Source organism: Lycium ferocissimum, chromosome 11 (genome assembly GCF_029784015.1).
Source record: "Lycium ferocissimum isolate CSIRO_LF1 chromosome 11, AGI_CSIRO_Lferr_CH_V1, whole genome shotgun sequence".
NCBI lineage: Eukaryota > Viridiplantae > Streptophyta > Magnoliopsida > Solanales > Solanaceae > Lycium > Lycium ferocissimum.
Window position 1 is genome coordinate 17,471,911 of NC_081352.1, and position 8,590 is coordinate 17,480,500.

Sequence of the window (8,590 nt, forward strand, 5' to 3'; positions counted from 1 at the left end):
GTTAAACAAATTTGTCTAATGTTTTTATGGGTCAACATATGTGAATTTAATTTGGTTTAACAATGAATCATAACATGACTCATTCAATTTTAAATATTTTATTTGTTTTTATAAATTGTTTAAATAACAAAATAAAATTCATAAAACACTTTTATTTTTATTAATCATTGATTATATCAAGCCCAAACAGAACATATTTTGTATATATTTGGTTAATTTCTTTATGCAACTCACTTGATCCAAATTTCTAGACAAATTAACATTTTTTTTTAAGTTAGATGAATTAACTTAGGCTCTGCCCAAAATGACACTAATCATATGCATTACACCCTCCAATTAAAGAGAAATGTATTTTCCCGAGCTAACTTTGAAAGTTCTAACTATTTAAGATTATTAGGCTTTGCGAAAGTCACAAATTTACTTCAGGCTTTGACCAAAATAAGGCTAAGAACCGTTCAGTTGTTATAATATACCGTATTGTGGATGTTTATTTAAATACATAGTTTCCTGAACAATTCTGTAATTGGATAAGCTTGCAATCAAGAGGGCAACTTGTGAGTTAGAGGTGAGCAAGGTACGGTATATACCAATAAATATATCGAAATCGAAATTTTTTATACCATGGTTTTGGTATTATGATATTTTATACGATATTTGGTGTGCATTTTTAAAAAGTTTGCTATTCGGTATTTTAAAAAAAATATACCGAAATACCGAATATCATACCGAAGTATATAGTTCCATATACAATTCATATATATTAGTGTTATAATTCTAACAAATATATAAACAAGTATTAATTCAAACTTAATTGCTTAAACGTTCAAATTTTGACTAATCTATGTTGATTGAAATGCTTTTTTTGTGTAATTGCTTTACGAAGTGTAGTGTTGAATGTATTTACATGTGTACGGTGTTAGTACAGTATAATTGAGACAGTATAACTGAGACGTTTCTTGAATAGCAGAAGTCGTAATTCTCTATTATATGAGTATATGTAAGTCTAAGTCGAACAAACTATGGTATCGATTTACCGTACCGCAAAATACCATAACCGTACTTAAAAATACCGAATCATACTAAATTAATTTGTATGGTAACAATATAGTGTTTTCAAAAACCGAAATCACTGTACCGAAGTTATCAATACCGTACCATGCTCACCCATATTGTGAGTAGCTCATGCACGCAGCTTCCTAAAAAGCCTTGCAACTGCTTCTTCAAACTTGCAATCAAGCAGGCAGCTCGCGAGTAGCGCAAGCAAGTAGCTTGCAAGTTGGCAGCTTGTCATCGGCTTCTGAAAAGTCTTGAAACAACTTCTTTTCTTCTATAAATATGATGTCAATTTTCATTTGTAGACCAATTTGAAGAGAAATAAAATAACTCTCTATTATTTCATAACGCGTTATCTGTACGAGACTCTGCGATCTCGAGCAAATATTTTGAAAGCATCAAAGGTGTGACTTTACTTTTCTTAAATAATGAAAAATCTTTCTAAACTTGAATTTGTTGCCTTGGATATACCGGGCAAAAGCTCGTCTTTCATGCTTGATACGATGGGTCTGACAGACACCATCAAAGATAAAAACCAGACATCAAATCAAGACCTTGTCAAGGTAATGATATTTCTCCGTCATCACCTTGATGAGGGCTTGAAATTGAAATATCTCATTGTGAAAGATCCTCTTATGCTGCGGAATAATTTGAAAGATAGATATAACCATCTAGAGATGATCACTCTTCCACAAGCACATTTTGATTGGATCCATTTGAGGTTAATGACAAAGATGGCCCACAAGGAGTATATATGGCATCACAAGTTTGCTACTAATGATACAACTCGTTGGTTCATTTGATTTGTGGAATCTAATTTGTTCGTAACTGTTTATGCCCCAAATTTGTTCCTAAAGAACAATATTTTTAAGAGGGATTATGATGTTAATTTCATATCCCTTAATGGATAAATGAGAGTTTGCTAGAAATATATAATCAGCAAAAGTGACAATATATTGTTTATGTTATTTTGAAGTGTTTTGAAGTCGATGGGATTCTTCTAATATTTGTTTGCATAATGTTGAAGTTGGTTGGATTGGTACAATGTTTGATGGCTTAAGTTTAATGTTTGATTTGTTTCAAAGTAATCTTATCATAGTTTTGATGGTTATTATTGCTTGTATCGATGTTTCTATTGAAGCATCTACTATAATCTTCTGTTTTGTAGGTGGTGCAACAAACAATAGATACTGATTGTCAAAATAACATAAGAAATACCAAGAGACTTACTGATAGAGTCCCTCGAAAACATGCATAACTGTCTAGCTCAGATTTTCAGTTTACTGAGAAACGTCCCTTGGTAAACTGAAAAATGTAAATGTTAAATATTTATATTTATGAAGGGTGTCCCTCAGTATATTTAAATTATTAGTTTTAATTAAGTTTAACATACTGATGGTTGTCCCTTGATAAATAATATATCAATATTATATGTTAAGGTTGCATACAATATACTCTTCGTGTCCGGCCCTTCATCGACGCATAAAGGGAATTTTGTGCATTGGGCTGTCTTTTTAATGTACCGAGAGAGTCCCTTGGTGTATTTTATTTTTCCTGAATTTTGTGTCAAGAAAATACTGATGGACGTTGTGAGTGTCTCTATCAGTATTATTCGAGAGTTTCCATCTGTAATATTTAGCAAGGGTCAAATAACGTAGAAGCCTTGTATCGATGATGTCCCTCGGTAAATCCCATAGGTAAAACAAGATTTCTTTGTAGCGTGTTATATATATATTGTAAAAATCCACTAAACAAGTATTTAAAAAAAAAAAGTTCAAACTCAATAAATTAAATGGGTTGTGTTAGAATTTCGAATTCGAACTTTCCTTCCGGTATTCAAATCATAAATCTGCCGTTATTACAAAAAGCTACGCAAAATATATAAAGACGCTTAGTAACACACAAGACCCAATAGTCTCACTTGCCAAATTTTTAGGTGGTCTCCCACGCTGTTGTTGATTGTGTGACTCAAATTTTAATATCAATGTGTAATCTTCAGCAACGGAATAATCAGTGGTGGAGCCACATGCACCCAAGCGGTGTCAACCAATACCCCTTCGTCGAAAAATTACACTGTGTAAATATGAAAAAAAAAGAATTTTTTTATATATACATACTATGTGTTGAACCCCCTTAATTTCATCGTATATTTATTTTATTATGTTATGACACTCCTTAATAAAAATCATAATTCCGCCACTGGGAATAATCATATATAATATTAAATGACAAGCTTAATAATTTAGGTATATTTGGTCCAACGGTTAATTTGATTCTCTATTCAAGAGAATTCGCATGTTTCCTTTTATTTTGTCGAAGAGAATTCGCATGTCCTAAGCTCCCGTATGAGTGTTAGGTTTTCTGTTTTGCTTTTAACAAAAGAGTTTTGAAACGATGTCATTTCAAGTCTAATCTTTTTTTAAAATTGTAATCCTAGAATTACAAATCACTGGATTTGAACTTGTCGAGGCATCTATATTTTTATGTATTTGAGTTGAATCTTATTAATATTAATATGTTCTTGTTATTGTTTTGTTATAGTGATTTATTTATTTATTCATTTCTTTAAATATTAATATCACTTGACATGTGGACCGAGAAAAAAAAAGTCTATGTTTACGAAATAAAATATCTTGTCATATTTTGTTGGCCAAATATTAATAGAGTGACTTTTGAAATAATATAGGCAAAGTTAAGTGATCTTGTTGTTACCAAAAAAAGACATGACTTTGGTAAATAATTACTCTTAATTGGGCGACCTTCCGATTTACTATCTCCGGCAAACTATGCATACGCTCGTGACGGTCTCAATCAGAAAGTGATGGAGTTTCCTACTTCAATATTTTCTTTGGGAATGACTCTTTTGTAGGACTCTATAAAATTTAAGTGTTTTATAAAAATAAAATATCTAGGGGTCTTTGTGTATTCTCCCTTTTCAAATTACAGCATATATACACAACATTACGTCTCTCTTGTCTAGCCTATCAGACGTGCACTTTTTGTGGAAGTTGCGTTCTTCTTTCATCATATCCTAATTCTGCCAAATGATGAAACCGCCGTAATCACGTCTCATTTCATATATTAGATGCTCCTCCTGTGAGATGCCAAAACTTACACTCCAAAAATATTCCCTCTGTTTTAATATATACGCTTGATTCAGAGTATGAAATCCAAATTAATGTTTATCGTGAATTTGGATATAGAATTTTTTGTTACATATTCAGAAACCATATATATAAAAAGTACTACTATTAGAGTTGAATTAACTAATGTTTGGCATGAACTCGGATATATAACAATAATATATCCAATGCAATCTCATAAATACGGTCTGGAGATGATAGAGTGTGTGCAGACTTTACCCTTATCTTGAAGAGTCCGGAACCAAAATGACCCATTAAAAATTAAAGTGAACAAAAATACCCCCAAAAAAAAAAATTGGTACAAAAATACCTTTAGCGCAGTATTTTACTGCGCTAAAGCACTTAACCGTGACGGAGCCGTTAACTGCTTTAGCGCAAGAATAATGCGCTAAACCTCTCTCTCTCTCCTATAAATAAAAGAAAATACCGCGCTTATAGAGTCCACCATAAAATCCCTTCGGCTCCACCACTGGTCCCTCCAGTGATGTTAAAATTTAAAAAAAAAAAAAAAAGCCATTGGAGGCTATTTAAGGTGGTCCCCACATAAAAAAAAACGTCGTTTCTATTAATTTTCATCGGGAAACTTTAGATTCTTGGTATACAAGTCAAGGTGCAAGATTCTAAGCTCGATTTGTGGGAAAAAGCGGCGTACAACTCGATTAACATAACTCTACAAAAATCTTCGATTAAGGTTTTCTACTATGAACTTTTGTTATTAATTTGTTATATACATTATATTGTACGCATGTTTAACATTTAATCGTCGTTAATTTGAGAAAGAAAAAAAAGTCAAATTTCATTTTTTTTTTTTGTGGTTTGATCTGCTGGGCAGTGGCTTTTGCCACTGTTTTTTTTTTTTTTTTTTTTTTGGCAAATTCATTAATTGTTAAATGTGTATGAATTATTAATTTGTTAAATGTTTATGAATTGTTAAGTTGTTATATGTTGATGAGTTGTTAATTTGTTAATTATTTATGAATTTTTAATTATTTATGAATTGTTAATTGTTTATGAATTGTTAATTGTTAATGAATTATTATTTTGTTAATTGATTATTTGTTAAATATTGATTATGAATTAATTAGTTGTTAAATTTTGGTTATGAATTGAAAGAAGTTGATTGTTACTGAATTATTATTTTGTTAACACTTTGTTTGGATGATTGTTATGTATTGTTTTATAATGTATCGTATTGTGTTGTACTGTATAGGACCAAATCAGTCTTTACATAAAATAGGACCTTTCGTGGTTACATAACAATGGATTTAACGATACGATACAATAAAATTAAAGTAACAATCAAAGCAAACATTGTATTTAAACTACAACAACAACATACTTGGTGTAGTCCCACAAACATTGTATTTAAACTAACAACACAATATAATACAATAGGTAACAACTATCCAAACAAGTTGTAAATGATTATGAATTGTTAATCTATATTATTTTAAAAGCATGAATATATATGTTAAATAAAAAAAGATTATCTAAAAAAGAATAGTTAAAGTTCTTCTCTTAAATAAAATAAGATTATCTAAAAAAGAATAGTTAAAGTTCTTCTTTTCATAAATACATAGGTTAACGATAAAAATGTAAAGTTTATAGGAAAATATGTGATCGACGAATATACTCTCTTAGTCTAATTTTATCATATTTGTATTGGTTATTTGGTCAACTAAAACTATATCACATATTCAAAATAGAGTTCTAAACAAATATTACTGCTGAATTTTGATTCCCAAACTAATTCTTAAAAGTCTTGCCATCACATAATTCAAAACCACGTGTCCTTACTATCACATGTTAAATTTACTGCACATTTAATATGACGAAAGTTATGTTGAAAATAATTATTTTAATGTTTGGTTGGAGAGTGAAAATAATTTTTGGAAAAGACTATCTAAATAATTAATCTCCTATTATGTTAATTATGCCATTGTTATTTTATTCATTTGTGAAATTGTTTATCCCATGTTAATTATTCACAAGATATAATACAACATAATTCACATATTCCCTACAAATTATTAATTAGTTAATATAATTTCTCTTTCATTTCAAGAATAATGACTAATTTAGTTTGTACAGACCGAACTTTTTCATGGATCTGAATGTTCTCCCTGGGTCCGATGATTACCCGAGGCTTGATGATCTCCCGGGGCCCGATGTTCACCCTGGACCCGATGATAGATCAGTATTGTCTTTGCAAGGCAATCACAGGTCAAAGTTATTATGGGCTGGTACTATAGGGATAACGACTAGGCTCCGTCCCCGTAGGCTGCAGAGAGCGGGGACTCTTTTACGCGAGCGCCCCCCACACCCTCGCGTCTTAGAGATATTGTTTCGGGGCGGCATTTATCGTTGCGTGTCCGCTGGTCGGGTACAGCATGATTGGGCGCTCATTACGGCCATGGTTGAGCAGTGGAGGTCGGAGACACATGCCTTCCATCTTCGCACTGGTGAGGCCACAATTACACTTCAGGATGTGGAGGTCCTCTTTGGATTGCGGGTAGATGGAGAGCCATTATACACTCGGTACGAGCCTCTTCCTGGTAGAACATGGGTGAGAGAGTTGCTAGGCTCACCCACTTCATGCCTGATGTCGCGGCCCAAATCTCGGGACAGAGTCGGGTTCAGCTTAGTGCACTCTGCACTTATTTGGAAGGTCCGGATCCCATGTGGACGGCACCCAACAGACGTTGTTGATCGTCGTGCCCGTTTGTACTCGCTATTATATTCGGGGGCATCTTGTTCCCGAACTCATCGGTGCCTTTGTCGGTTTCGGTATTTGGTTTTCTTGGAGCATCCGGACCGTTCGGGGAGACTATAGCCGGGGCGATCGTCGTTTTGGCGTATCTTTACAGATGCCTATGCCGAGCGTCTATTGGTGCTGTCAGCGATGTGTGTGGATTGTTTGCTCTTCTCCAGGTAATTTTTTAAGTATGTGTTCCTTTAATGTAAACAAACCTCTTGAAACGATGACTAAAAAAATTATATTTTCTAATATTGCTTACAGTTATGGGTGTGGGAGTGGATGCTGCCTTTTCAGCCCGTACCTAGGCATCACCTCGAGATTAACATGCCTTATGCGACGAGGTGGACAGTGAGTTTTGACCAGAATGTGGATACGCACCACAGTATTCTTCCATTTCGGGACCAGATTAATCACATGTCGGACAATGCGGTAAAACTATTTAACTTTACATCATTAATTTAATTAAACACCTTTTCTACTTAGTGATCACTGATTTGCATTTATATTTTATGCAACTATTTATATGGACGCCATACGCTGCTATATGAGATGGTTTGCCGGCCTTTTGTGTAGGCAAGTCAGGGGGTTTGGAGGTCGCAGTGTCCATTGATATACCTGGACATCGTAGAGGACCACGTGCCCGAGCGTGTCTTACGACAGTTTGGGCATACACAGAATATACCCCCTGACGTCCGTCATGAGCTCCGACACTACCAGCGGGACGATCGGCTGCCGTTGATGATGATTTTCTGGCTTTCATGGCTATCCAGCTCCACCGTTAGGGGGTTGGGCACTTTAGCAGTGGTCGGCCATTTGACTCTCATTGAGGATTACATGCGCTGGTATCCTCAGATCACACGCCGATTGATCGGCAACCCACCCCCGGCGAGGTTCTAGTCGAGGGCGCGGGCCGAGGGAAGAAGAGATGATCATGACTTGGAGCGCCTGTTATTAAAGAAAGGAAAAAGGGCTATGGAGACGATGGCGAGGGCGGTGGGGATGGTATGAGCCTTAGGCCTAGGGATAGTCTCAGGCATACCACATGTGGGACCCATCCACGATTGTGTATATACAATAGTGTTGTACAGTTTAAGTAAATATTATATATTTTTTTCATTTCTAATTATATTTATAAATATTATCTTAATCTTTATTATTGTTTGTAGTGTCACATCCTAAATTGATAATAAAAAAAAGGTGACACATTCGAAATAAAGTTAAGCATTAATTTAAAAATAACACGAAACCCTAAAACATAAATAACGCAAAGCTAATGACTACAAGTCTTCAAACAAAAAAGACTTCGAGCACTTTTCAACCACTAAAACGACAATCCAAACTTTTGCGTATCCTTGATGTATTGAGCCTACCTTATTAATCGTACAAATATAAGTAGGGTTCTATATAAAATATTGAAGTTCCGGAGTCTCAAAGCATGATTAATATACGGCTAAACTACGTAAAAACGTGTGAAAATGAAATAAGAGGATGTTTTGGGAAAATGGTGGAGTCCTATAGCGCAGTATTTTACTGCGCTATAGGGGAGAGAGAGTTTGGTTTAGCGCATTATTTTACTACGCTAAAGCAGTTGACGGCTCTGTCACGGTTAAGTGCTTTAGCGCAGTAAAATACTGCA